The sequence below is a fragment of the Dendrobates tinctorius genome, unplaced genomic scaffold (assembly GCF_039654945.1).
Source record: "Dendrobates tinctorius isolate UK_male_01 unplaced genomic scaffold, ASM3965494v1 ptg000362l, whole genome shotgun sequence".
NCBI lineage: Eukaryota > Metazoa > Chordata > Amphibia > Anura > Dendrobatidae > Dendrobates > Dendrobates tinctorius.
In genome coordinates, this window is record NW_027362028.1 from 1,211,874 (window position 1) to 1,225,981 (window position 14,108).

Consider the following 14,108-nt stretch of genomic DNA (forward strand, 5'->3'; position numbering starts at 1 on the left):
ACCTCGTACACACACAGCTCCGCTCACCTCGTACACATGCGGCTCGGCTCCATACACCTCATACACACACGGCTCCGCTCCGTACACACACGGCTCTGCTGCATCCACCTCGTACACACACGGCTCTGCTGCATCCACCTCGTACACACACAGCTCCGCTCACCTCGTACACATGCGGCTCGGCTCCGTACACACACAGCTCTGCTCACCTCATACACACGGCTGTGCTACATCCACCCTGTAAACCCCTCCTGAGTCCTGACCCCACACATAAACTTACCCTCATCTAGCAGTGCACCACGACAACCAGGTCGGCAGAGTCCTGCATACACGAGGCTCCTGATCATGTGACCCCTGACTCCTTCCCTCCTGTGACCTCATCACAGGTCCTGTGTGCAGCCATCGTGCCACCGAAAGCAAGGAGCTGCAAAGCCAATGAGCGTCTGCAGCTCCGCGATCGGGCCCCTAAACACTCTGGGCCCCGTCGCAGCTGTGACCCCTGCGACCACGGTAGTCCCACTCCTGACTCGAGGTCAGTTTTATATATAATATATATATATATACATACAGTAGGTATGGAAAGTATTCAGACCCCTTTAAATGTTTCACTCTTTATTTCATTGCAGCCGTTCGGTAAATTCAAAAAAGTTTTCCTCATTAATGTACACTCTGCACCCCATCTTGACTGAGAAAACCAGAAATGTAGAAATTTTTGCAAATTTATTAAAAAAGAAAAACTGAACTATCACATGGTCGTAAGTATTCAGACCCTTTGCTCAGACACTATTTAAGTCACATGCTGACCATTTCCTTGAGATGGTTCCACTCCTTCATTGGAGTCCAGCTGTGTGTAATTAAACTGATAGGACTTGATTTGTAAAAGCGCACACCTGTCTGTATAAGACCTCACAGCTCACAGTGCATGTCAGACCAAATGAGAATCATGAGGTCAAAGGAACTGGCCAAGGAGCTCAGAGACAGAATTGTGGCAAGGCACAGATCTGGCCAAGGTTACAATAGAATTTCTGCAGTACTCAAGGTTCCTAAGAGCACAGTGGCCTCCAGAATCCTTAAATGGAAGAAGTTTGGGACCACCAGAAATCTTCCTAGACCTGGCCGTCCAGCCAAACTGAGCAATCATGGGAGAAGAGCCTTGGTGAGAGAGGTAAAGAAGAACCCCAAGATCACTGTGGCTGAGCTCCACAGATGCAGTAGGGAGATGGGAGAAAGTTCCACAATGTCAACTATCACTGCAGCCCTCCACCAGTCGGGCCTTTATGGCAGAGGGGCCCGATGGAAGCCTCTCCTCTGTGCTAGACATATGAAAGCCTGCATAGAGTTTGCTAAAAAATACATTAAGGACTCTTAGACTATGAGACATAAGATTCTCTGGTCTGATGAGACGAAGATAGAACTTTTTGGTGATAAGTCTAATCGGTATGTGTGGAGAAAATCATCACCTCCCCTTATACAATACCAACAGTGAAACATGGTGGTGGCAGAATCATGCTAAGGGAGTGTTTGTCAGCTGCAGGGACAGGACGACTGGTTGCAATTGAAGGAAACATAAATGCCGTCCAGTACGGAGATATCCTGGATGAAAACCTCTTCCAGAGTGCTGTGGACCTCAGACTTGGCCAAAGGTTCACCTTCCAACAAGACAATGACCCTAAGCACACAGCTAAAATAACAGAGAAGTGGCTTCAGAACAACTCTGTGACCATTCTTGACTGGCCCAGCCAGAACCCTGACCTAACCCAACTGAGCATCTCTGGAGAGACCTGAGAATGGCTGTCCACCAACGTTCACCATCCAACCTGATGGAACTGGAGAGGATCTGCAAGGAAGAATGGCAGAGGATCCTCAATTCAGGTATGAAAAACTTGTCCCATCATTCCCAAGAAGACTCATGGCTGTACGAGCTCAAAAAGGTGCTTCTACTCAATACTGAGCAAAGGGTCTGAATACTTATGACCATGTGAGATTTCGGTTTTTCTTTTTTAATAAATTTGCAAAAATTTCTACATTTCTGTTTTTTCGGTCAAGATGGGGTGCAGAGTGTACATTAACGTGAAAAAAATTAACTTTTTTGAATTTTTTCAAATGGCTGCAATGAAACAAAGAGTGAAAAAATATAAAGGGGTGTGAATACTTTCTATACCCACTGTACATGCTCGCCATTCTGGTATATACAGTTGCACGAAAACGTGTTTGCCCCCTTCCTGTTTTCCTATTCTTTTACATGTTTGTCACACTTAAATGTTTCAGATCACCAAACAAATGCAAATAGTAGACAAAGATAAGAGCAGTAATCACAAAATGCAGTTTATAAATGGAGGTGTTTATTATTAACCCCTTAACTCCAGAGTCTGTTTTCACCTTCGCACCTTCGTGACCAGGTCAAATATTACAATTCTGACCACTATCACTTTATGAGGTTATAGCTCTGGAATGCTTCAATGGATCCCACTGATTCTGAGAATGTTTTTTGTGAGATATTGTACTTCATGTTAGTGGTAAAATTTCTGTGATATCACTTAGGCTGGGTTCACACGTAGCGGAACTCTCGCGGAAATTACCGCGAGAATTCCGGAATTCCAATCCGCGGGAAAATCGCATTTTAAATTCCCGCCATTTTCCCGCGGAAAAACTAGCATTTTGCAAGCGGAATTAGCTTGCAGAATTGCTAGCGTTTTCCAAGCGATCTGCAGCATCGCTTGGAAAACTGATTGACAGGTTGGTATCACTCGTCAAACATAGTGTTTGACGAATGTGACCAACTTTTTACTATTGAGGCCACCTATGCGTCATCAGTAGTAAAAGAAAGAAAGTAAAAAATAATAATAAAAAAAAATATATTGTTGTTCTCACCTTCCGACATCCCGCGCAGCCTTCCCACCTCTCTCCACGCTCCCGTTCCCAGTAATCCTTTGCAACAATCACCGCGATGACGTCCATTCTCGCGGGATCACGACGTCTCGCAGTCATTCGCGATGACGTCGCGCGAATGACCGCGAGACTTCGCGATCCCGCGAGAACGGACGTCATCGCTCGCAAAGGCTTACTGGGACCGGGAGCGTGGAGAGAGGCGGGAAGGCTGCGCGGGACGCCGGAAGGTAAGAATAACAATATTTTTTATTTTAAATTCTATTTTTTACAGGGATATGGTACCCAAAGCCCGGAGGACAGTCTCCTCTCCTCCAGACCGTGAGTACCATCTGCAATTGTTCTGCTTACTTTTCGCATGGTGTGCACAGCCACATGCGGAAAGTAAGCAGAACAATGCATTCCTATGAGTGCGGGATCGCCGTGATTCCGCAAAATTAATGAGCATGCTGCATTTTTTACCGCGAAGTGATTCCGCTTCAGTAAAAACCGCAGCATTAGCACAGCATTGAATGCATGGGATGCTTATTTTTCGCGTTTTCGCGGCAAAATCGCGCGGATAAAACCGCCGCGGAAACGCAAAAAAATGCCACGTGTGAACTCAGCCTTACATTTATTTTGAGAATTTAGCAATTTTCAAATTTTTAGTTTTATGCCCTCAAAGATTTATTTCACACAAAATAGTTAATAAATAACATTTCCCACATGTCTACTTTACATCTGCACAATTTTTGAAACATAGTTCTTTTTGTTAGGACGATTTCTCATTTTTACAACACATTTAAAGTGACTTTGAGGGGTCTAGATGACAGAAAATACCCAAAAGTGACACCATTCTAAAAACTGCACCCCTCAAGGTGCTCAAAACCACATTCAAGAATTTTATTAACCCTTCATGTGCTTCACAGGAATTAATGAAATTTGGAATGAAAAAATAAACGTTTAACTTTTTTTTCACAAAATTTTCCTTTAGACCCATTTTTTTTTTACTTTCACAAGGGTAACAGAAGAATATGGACCCCAAAATTTGTTGTGCAGTTTCTCTTGAGCACACCAATACCCCATATGTGGGTGAAAACCACTGCTTGCAGAGCTCAAAAAGGAATGAGCGCCGTTTGATTTTTCGAATGTAAAACTTGCTGTCATAATTAGAGGACATCATGTCGTATTTGGAGAGCCCCTAATGTGCCTAAAAAATGTAAACACATTTTGAAAACTAGACCCCTCAGGGAATTTATTTAGATGTGTGGTGAACGCCTTTAACCCCCAGGTGCTTCATAGAAGGTTATAACGTTGAGCCGTGAAATTTAAAAAAAAAAAGCAAATTTTTCCCACAAAAATGTTTTTTTAGCCCCAAATTCAGCATTTTTCACAAGGGTAACAAGAAAAGATGGACCCCAAAATGCATTGTGCAACTTATCCTGAGTACAGCGATACTTCCAAGGACGCACATCCGGTTGAAGCTTGTGTTGGCGTCGTCTGTGGGCCCCTCATTCGCACGGGCCCCGCTGCTATTGCAACCACACTTGCTGGTTATGTTTTGGTAGATTAATAATAATAATAATACATTTTATTTTTATAGCGCCGACATATTCCGCAGCACTTTACATTTCAGAGGGGATTTGTACAGACAATAGACATTACAGCATAACAATAATCACATACAGTAGATTATAACAAATACCAAGAGGAATGAGGGCCCTGCTCGCAAGCTTACAGTCTATGAGGAAAGAGGTAGACACGAAAGGTGGGTGGTAACAGCTGCCCTGATTGTATGGACCAGCCATAATGTTAAGTGTGTAACAGTACAGACACAGAGGGCTAATGGATGCATAAAGCATGTGGGAACATGATGCTGGGAACCTGGTTATGGTAAAACTTTTGGCTGTGCCACACAGGGATAGGTTAGGTTAATGTGTTGAGGCGATAGGCCAGTCTGAATAAATGCGTTTTCAGGACACGCTTAAAATTGTGGGGATTGGGGACTAATCGTATTGACCTGGGAAGTGCATTCCAAAGAATTGGCGCGGCACGTGTAAAGTCTTGGAGACGGGAGTGGGAGGTTCTGACTATTGAGGATACTAACCTCAGGTCATCAGCAGAACGGAGGGCGCGGGTAGGGTGGTATACTGAAACAAGGGAGGAGATGTAGGGTGGTGCTGAGCCATGGAGGGCTTTGTGGGTGAGGGTAATAAGTTTATACTGAATTCTGGAGTGGATGGGTAGCCAGTGTAATGACTGGCACAAGGTAGAGGCATCGGTGTAACGATTGGTGAGGAATATGATCCTGGCTGCAGCATTCAAGACAGATTGGAGAGGGGAGAGTTTTGTAAGAGGGAGACCGATTAGAAGAGAGTTACAATAGTCGAGACGAGAATGAATAAGAGAAACAGTAAGAGTTTTTGCAGAGTCAAAAGTAAGAAAAGGTCGAATTCTAGAAATGTTTTTGAGGTGCAGATGACAAGAGCAAGCCAGTGATCGAATGTGGGGGGCAAAGGAAAGCTCGGAATCAAGTATGACCCCAAGACAGCGGGCATGTTGCTGGGGAGTAATAGTGGAACCACACACAGAAATAGCAATGTCGGGTATAGGTACATTAGTAGCGGGAGGAAACACAAGGAGTTCAGTCTTTGACAGGTTCAGTTTCAGATATAGTGAGGACATGATATTAGACACAGCGTTTAGACAATCGCCAGTGTTTTCTAGAAAGGCTGGCGTGATGTCAGGAGAAGAAGCGTATAATTGGGTGTCATCAGCATAGAGATGGTAATGGAAACCAAATCTACTGATTGTTTGACCAATAGGGGCAGTGTACAAGGAGAAGAGGAGGGGGCCTAGAACCGATCCTTGAGGAACCCCAACAGTAAGGGGAAGGTGAGAGGAGGAGGAACCGGCAAAAGAAACAGTAAAGGAGCGGTCGGAGAGATAGGAGGAGAACCAGGAGAGAACGGTATCCTTGAGGCCAATGGAGCGGAGCATAGTGAGGAGGAGCTGATGATCCACAGTGTCGAATGCTGCAGAGAGATCCAAGAGAATTAGCATGGAGTAATGACCATTTGATTTAGCTGTTAGCAGATCATTAGAGACTTTAGTGAGGGCAGTTTCAGTGGAGTGTAAAGAGCGGAAACCGGATTGGAGAGGGTCGAGAAGAGAGTTTTCTGAGAGATAGCGGATAAGACGGGAGTGGACCAGGCGTTCCAGGAGTTTAGAGATGAAGGGAAGATTAGAGACAGGTCTATAGTTAGCGGCACAGTTTTGGTCGAGGGATGGTTTTTTAAGTAGTGGATGTATGATGGCATGCTTAAATGAGGAGGGAAAAATACCAGAAGAGAGAGAGAGGTTAAATATTTTAGTTAGGTGAGGGGTGACAGCAGGGGAAAGGGACTGGAGGAGATGTGACGGAAATGGGTCACTGGTGCAAGTAATTGGGCGAGAAGATGCAAGGAGCCTGCTTACTTCTTCTTCTGTGACTGGTTCAAAATCAGAGAGTGAGTTAGATGCAGTGGGGGAGGGAGGACAGTGCATGGTATGAGGGGATTTGGAGATAATTTCCTGTCGGATCTGGTCAATTTTTTCTTTGAAGTAATTGGCCAGATCGTCAGCTCGGAGCTCCGTGGTTGGGGCCTGTACTCTTGGATTGAGTAGAGAATGAAAAGTGTCAAAGAGACGTTTCGGGTTATTGGACAGTGAGGTGATGAGGGTGTTGAAATAGGTTTGTTTGGAGAGGTGAAGGGCAGTGTTGTATGTTCTAAGCATAAACTTAAAATGGATGAAATCTTCGTGTAGATTGGATTTTCTCCACAGACGTTCGGCGCACCTGGAGCACCGCTGCAGGAAACGTGTTTGCACCGTGTGCCAGGGTTGTCGCCGTCTGCGTTGTGGTGTTCTATTTATAGGGGGTGCAAATTCATCCGGGGCAGTTTGAAGTGTTTCATTGTAATGCTTCAATGCAGAATCAGGACATGAGAGGGAGGAGATAGGGGCCAATGAAGACTGCAAGTTCTTCAGAAGTTTCTGGGTGTTAATGGCCTGTATGTTTCTATAAGTCTGGACAGTGGGGGTGACCTGAGCAGCATGGCAGTTCTTTATAGAGAATGAAAGAAGATTGTGGTCAGAGAGCGGGAGAGGGGAGTTTGCAAAATCATCCACTGCACAAAGCCAAGAGAAGACCAAGTCGAGGGAGTTTCCGTCTTCATGCGTTGGAGAATTAGTAAGCTGCGAAAGGCCAAATGAGGAGGTTAGAGATAAAAGGTGAGTAGCAGATGGGGAGAGGGGAAGAGCAATGGGGATGTTGAAATCTCCCATGATGAGGGTAGGGATGTCACAGGAGAGAAAATGTGGAAGCCAAGTGGCAAAATGATCCAGGAACTGATGGGAGGGGCTGGGAGGACGATACACCACCGCCACTCGCATTGAGAAGGGGGTGTAGAGTCTGACGGCATGGACCTCAAAAGAAGGGAAGACAAGTGAGGGTACTTGAGGGATAACCTGAAAGGTACATTTTGGTGATAGGAGCAGACCAACGCCTCCACCAGCTCTATTGTCTGATCTTGGGGTATGAGAGAAGTGTAGCCCCCCGTATGAAAGAGCAGCAGCAGCGGTAGTATCTGACTGCTGGATCCAGGTTTCAGTAAGAGCCAGGAGGTTAAGAGAATTAGAAAGGAAGAAGTCATGGATGAAGGAGAGTTTGTTACACACTGAGCGAGAATTCCAAAGTGCACAATTAAGAGAGACAGATGGCATGCAGGGAATATTAATAAGATTAGAGGGGTTTCTGAGTGTAGCAGTGGGGGGGTTTGACTTTCTATAACATGGGGGACCAGGGTTGGGAGCAATGTCTCCTGCAACTAGGAGAAGCAGGATAGAAAGAGTGAGCAGATGGTTAAGTGATTTGTGAGAGCGTCTCTGGTGTTGAATGGTGAGACTGGCTGGATCTGTGCAATTTAACAATGTGAAAAGAGCATGAGTGCTATACATAGGAGAGGAAAGAAGCGAGGGGCCAATATGGATGGAGTGTGGAGAGTTAATGCCAGGGCGGTGGATGTGTGTGAATGCAGCGGCCAGGATATAAATTACACAAATGCATATGGTATATATTTGTTGTACTCCTAATGTACAGGGAGTAGATGTATATAAATGTCTTACCTGTCTCCTGCCCTGTCTAACTGCCATGTTATAACTGCCAGAAGTACTTTGATACATGTACTTAGATTACATGTGCATAAATGCTCCCCCTAGCTAGGTCTGAATATATAGGAGGTTAAGGCTAAGTTTTTTTTTTTCTTTGTGGCTCTCTCTGCTCGTTAATCAATCACACTAAATTGAGACACCAGGACCCAATAAAATGTTGTGGTCAAATAAACACATGTCCAGCACTACATGGATCATAAAGCACTTTGAAAAGTTTCTTGACCTCACAACATAAGGGGACAAGCAGAGTAAGTTGAAAAAACTATATACCAGATATAAGCTTGCAGAGTTGAAAACACATAGATAGCATTCAGGATTAACTGCTTGCTGACATTGAATGGAGACACAGGAGTGGATTCAGAGCAGAGATTGGAAAAGCTGGTTACCAGATATAAGCTTGCAGAGTTGAAAACACATAGATAGCATTCAGGATTAACTGCTTGCTGACATTGAATGGAGACACAGGAGTGGATTCAGAGCAGCGATTGGAAAAGCTGGTTACCAGATATAAGCTTGCAGAGTTGAAAACACATAGATAGCATTCAGGATTAACTGCTTGCTGACATTGAATGGAGACACAGGAGTGGATTCAGAGCAGAGATTGGAAAAGCTGGTTACCAGATATAAGCTTGCAGAGTTGAAAACACATAGATAGCATTCAGGATTAACTGCTTGCTGACATTGAATGGAGACACAGGAGTGGATTCAGAGCAGAGATTGGAAAAGCTGGTTACCAGATATAAGCTTGCAGAGTTGAAAACACATAGATAGCATTCAGGATTAACTGCTTGCTGACATTGAATGGAGACACAGGAGTGGATTCAGAGCAGAGATTGGAAAAGCTGGTTACCTGTATGAAGAGAATAGAGATGCGTGTCACATTCATCCATGTTATAACTGCCAGAAGTACTTTGATACATGTACTTAGATTACATGTGCATAAATGCCACCCCTGGAGTTTTATGAACATGGTTATACTAAATACATTTGGTTGTTAATTTTTTTCTATTTCTTTATTTTTAACTGGAGATAAGTGAGGTGATTCAGGCTTTTTTTTTACTTTACAATTAATTTTTTGATCCCCCTAAGGCTACTTTTACACTTACCGGGTTTTTTGCAGCCTGTTTTTTGCAGCCCGTTTTTTGCGGCCCGTTTTTGCGGGCCGTATCACCGCAATTTTTATGGTCTGCCGCAATAACGGACCGCAAGAAACTTGCAGGTCGCCATTTTTCATTTTTCCAATACTATGGAAATAGTATTGGAAAAAAAAAACGACTTTCCGCAAAATTAGAAGTCACGGTGCACCGCAAAAAAAAAATTCCGTTTGTTTTTGCAGCCCCATTGATTTTCGTAAGGCACACGGCTCACCGTGGAATTTTAAAAGAAGCCTAAGGGACTTGAACCTCGTACAATGATACTTTGGAAATGCAGTATATAGAATTAATCACGGTCTATAAGGCTCAGCAATGGGGCTGGGCTTCACAGGAGTACCAAGATGGCAGTGATGGGGGTCTTCTGCAGGACTCCGGCTGCCATGGTAACCCATCAACCCTTTATAATCTCAGATGCGACATTGGAATAACGAGACTTAAATGATTGACAGTGACATTTGTGGTGTTAAAAAGTGAAGATGAAATTTTAGATTCATGGCTGATAGAGGCAGGTGTTGTTCTGGGGTCTGCAGAGCATAATATTGAACATTTTATCAAATCTCCCTATCAGAATTTTAGCAAATTTGCCTAATTGGAATTTCCACTCACTGCCAGGGAATAAATAAAATAAAAACAACCCCGACTTCATCACACCTAAAAATGATCCTGTGTTTTGGCCCACTTTATCAAAACTGAACATTTTTGTTGCCCACAGCACCCAATCACAGCGTAGCTTTCATTTTACCAGAGTAGTTTATGACATGAAAGCTGCTCGGTGATTGGACACTATGAAGAACCTTGAAAGTTTGAAAAATGAGGCCTACAGTTCTAATCCTGTTGATTAATCTTGACGTTAATCCTGACGATGGCTGAGATCATTTCTTTTTCTTACGTGTTGAGTTAGAAAACTTTATGTCCGTTAACGGTCTATACAAACTTGCAGGAGGAAGTCTGCATGTAAATCTCTGATAACTTGGTGTTTAGTGACAGAACGCAAAAGAGTCACATACGAATCCACTAATTCCGGGTTCACCGAGGGTGCAGCACAGTCAGTGCCTTAGGCGAGGAGCGATTGCTCGGCACCCACGCACCCTGAAGACCGTGCGAGCACTGTGGGTGCGGGGAACGTCACTGTGTGTTATTATTGTGTGCATCACTTCCTTACCTAAAATGTGGTCTTCCAGCTACAGGGACCAGTAAAATGCTCCTTGTAAAAAAAAAAAACAACAAAAAAAAAGCAAAACAATAATTTATAATTAGAGTTGGGAAAATTAATTTGAGGAACTTTAATTACACTCAAATTTTGCAAAAATTCTTATTCTCCAAAATATGTATTTTTTGATAATTTGCTACTTCCGCGGCGGCTGCTATTTTGCTAAACTCTAGAGTTAAAACCCCCCAAAGATAAACCACTCACTTCATCGCTCACTTTTCCCGGCACCCCTGTTGCCTCCTTATCAAAAGCCCGCCGTCTGGTCCACAGGATAGCTACTTTTCCGAAGTAGCGCACCGTTGTCTTCACTCTAGAACAGGACTGCCGGTCGTGTCCAGGCCTCAAAGGTTTTGCCGCATCATAACATTGTACCTTCCCAACGTACCAAGTCTTTTTTTATGGAAGAGTCACACTGCCGGGGGTCACAGTGCAATTCTCAGACTGTCCGGCGGCTCTCCTGACCCAGGCGTGACAGTTTCAAGGCAGCTGTCATGCTAGAGTTGGGATAGGCGCTGGCCAGTCCGAGCATTGCGTTACGATCCACGTCTGAATTATGCAGCCATCTGACTCTTCCCTTAGAGTGAAGGCACCAGGTCTCAGAGGTCAGGGCCCATGCATAAAAAAGAGGCCCTAAGGACTGGATGGGTGGGCAGCGGACACTGGAGTCAGTAGGGAGAGCCCAGGGCCTTAGTGGGAACATTCAGTCTGCATTCAATGGAATTCCCCAGTAAAGTCCATGAGTTTAGAGAATTCTAATTTTATTAGATCTGCTCATCTCTATTCATAACAAATTCTATGTTTTCTATGTTTTTTCTAACCCTAAGTGGCCAGGAGTAGAGCTGTGGATAGGGTTAGAGTTATGGCTCCAGACAGGGTGAGGCTAGGTTAATAGGAACATAAACAATTAAAAAGTCTAGAAATAAAAATGAACAGTTTTACATTGATACAATTGTTTTATAACAGAATATTTTGTTACTCTATATATGTTTCATAATGTAGCATAAAATGTGCAGTAAAGAGCAAGCTTGTTACATTTCATGCAAGTTTCCTTCGACATTTTATGGAATGACACCATAAGTGTAGTAGGCTTCATGTGAGGAGGTCAGGGTGGTAAGTCATGGCGAGGAGCTGCTGCGTCGCCACACCCTGGCACCCCACAAAGAAAACACAAAGTCCCGTCTGTTGTGTGTGATATGTACCAAGTAAATCATTCACATTAGATTCCGGGGCTCCTTCGGATTCTGCAATCCCAGCTCCAGCTTCACGGCTCACACGAACAACTCTAGACTCCATGTTCATATACAACAGTTCAACTTTACTTGAAAACAAGGTTCTCAATGCAGACATAGCTCCGTTCACATACATGGGCATTCCTTGAACTCTCCCTGTCTTCTCTGACACAACTTCCATCCTGAAGGCACTTGTATCCCCGTCCTTTCCGGCAATCTCTGTCTCACCAGACAATCTCTGTAATCTTCTGCGACATCCGTGCCACTAGGTCCACCAGCTTCCTCCCATTTTCCTTGTGTGGTTTCAATAAGAAAAGGTAAAAGGCGCGTTCAGCTCTGCCTAGTCCCGGCTGTCGGACCCAGATCCTCTTTGAAATGGTTGCTGCATAAGATGGTCACCACTCGCACCCTGCTGAGCCTGAGTTCCCTTCTTGCAACGTCACCACTACAGCTATCGACTGCCCTCTCTCATCACTTCTCCTCACCAAACATGAAGTCCTTCACTGTAGCTCACTGCTCTGCACTCAGAGGTGTATCTAGGCTTTCTGGCACCAGGGGCAAAAATTTGTTTTGGCGCCCCCCCATGTACATATACGACTTGCACCCTTAGTCATGTACCCACGAGCTGCTCTCCCTAATGCTCTCAATGGTCAGTGAAAAGCTGAGAGAAGCAGGAAGAGAAGCTCGTTGTCACAGGACCATGAGTATGAAAATCGCACATGAGTGAAGTGTCCATGTGATGACCACTGGAACCTGCAGAGCTGAATCCTGACATTGCAGCTTCTGAATTCTCACAACTAATGCACTGCACACTTTTAGGATTCTCCCTTGCCGATGGACGGTCATGTCAGCACAAGTATGTGATTTATATACTTCTGGCCACATTCCAACTAGACGTGCCCGGCCTCGCTCCGTTCATTTTCATTGAGTGAGGCCACATATGTCTAGTCAGCATGTGACCGCATGTATGTAAATTACCGGCACGAGAGAATCCTAACAGCGTTCAGTGAGCACTGTGAGAATTCAGAAGTCTGCAGTCACAAAGAATGACTGCAGACTCAGCACAACCCTGGACAACCCCTGTAATGTTCCTAACATAAATAAAAACATGAGAATAAGTCAGTATCACACATAACATTTACATACAGGTACCTTATAGATGACATCATCTCTGGAGTCGTTCTTCTTCTTTTCTTCTTCTTGTCCAGAACCCCATGATGAGTTTTCTTATCCACAGCCGTCTCTGCAGACTTCCAGATTCTCCGGTCTTCTGCAGCAAATCTCCACACGATGCCCTTAAAGATAGAAGTGTCATTATAATGCTCCTGAATAAAAATATCTGCAATATACTGTCGCCTCACACTATTCCCCTCCCTCCTCGTACTGTCTCCTCTAACATCCCACCTGTTCACCATACTGTCTCCTCATATATTATTATTATTATTATTATTATTATTATGCATTTATATAGCGCCATTTATTCCATGGCGCTTTACATGTCAAAAGGGGAAATTTACACCCTCACTCTCTATACTGTCTGCTCACACATACCCCTGACCCCCCCATATTGTGTCTGCACACATCCCATCACGCTCACTCCCCATACTGTGTCCACATACATTTACCCATCCGTTCCCCATACTGTCTGCACCTATCCCCACTCATCATACTGTGTCTGCACTCGTCCCCCATACTATTTCCTCATACAATAACCCCCCATTCCCACTCCAAATCCCTCCACACATTAAATAACTCCCCATCCCCACTCGAAATCCCCCCACATATTAAATATCCCCCATGTCCACTCTAAATCCCATCACACAAAAAGTACCCCCCATCCCCACTCCAAATCCCCCACACATTAAATAACCCCCATTCCCACTCCAATTCCCTCCACATATTATGTACCCCTCACTCCAAATCCCCCCATCTCCCATCTTCATCTCCCCTCCCATCTCCCATCTTCATCTCTCATCTTCATCTCCCATCTGCATCTCCCATCTCCCATCTTCATCTCTCATCTCCCCTCCCATCTCCATCTACCATCTTCATCTCCCATCTCCATCTCCCATCTCCCATCTCCATCTCCCATCTTCATCTCCAATCTCCATCTCCCATCTTCATCTCCCATCTCCCCTCCCATCTCCATCTCCCATCATCATCTCCCATCTTCATCTCCATCTTCATCTCCCATCTCCATCTCCCATCTCCCATCTTTATCTCCCATCTCCATCTCCCATCTCCATCTCCATCTCCCATCTCCATCTCCCATCTCCCATCTTTATCTCCCATCTCCATCTCCCATCTCCCATCTCCATCTCCCATGTCCATCTCCCATCTTCATCTCCATCTCGCATCTCCATCTCTCATCTCCATCTCCATCTTCATCACCCATCTTCATCTCCATCTCCCATCTCCCATCTTTATCTCCTATCTCCA

At 44.6% G+C, this 14,108-nt stretch overlaps 1 long non-coding RNA gene across 1 annotated transcript in view; it reads left to right on the forward strand.

Annotated features, from left to right (window-relative positions):
• Positions 1-7,815: 7,815 nt before the first annotated feature.
• LOC141075554 (uncharacterized) overlaps positions 7,816-14,108 on the forward strand; it is a 53,977-nt gene continuing 47,684 nt past the window's right edge. Inside the window, exon 1 of the long non-coding RNA XR_012227296.1 lies at positions 7,816-8,324. This is a non-coding gene — a long non-coding RNA (uncharacterized lncRNA). The remainder of the gene's footprint in view (positions 8,325-14,108) is intronic.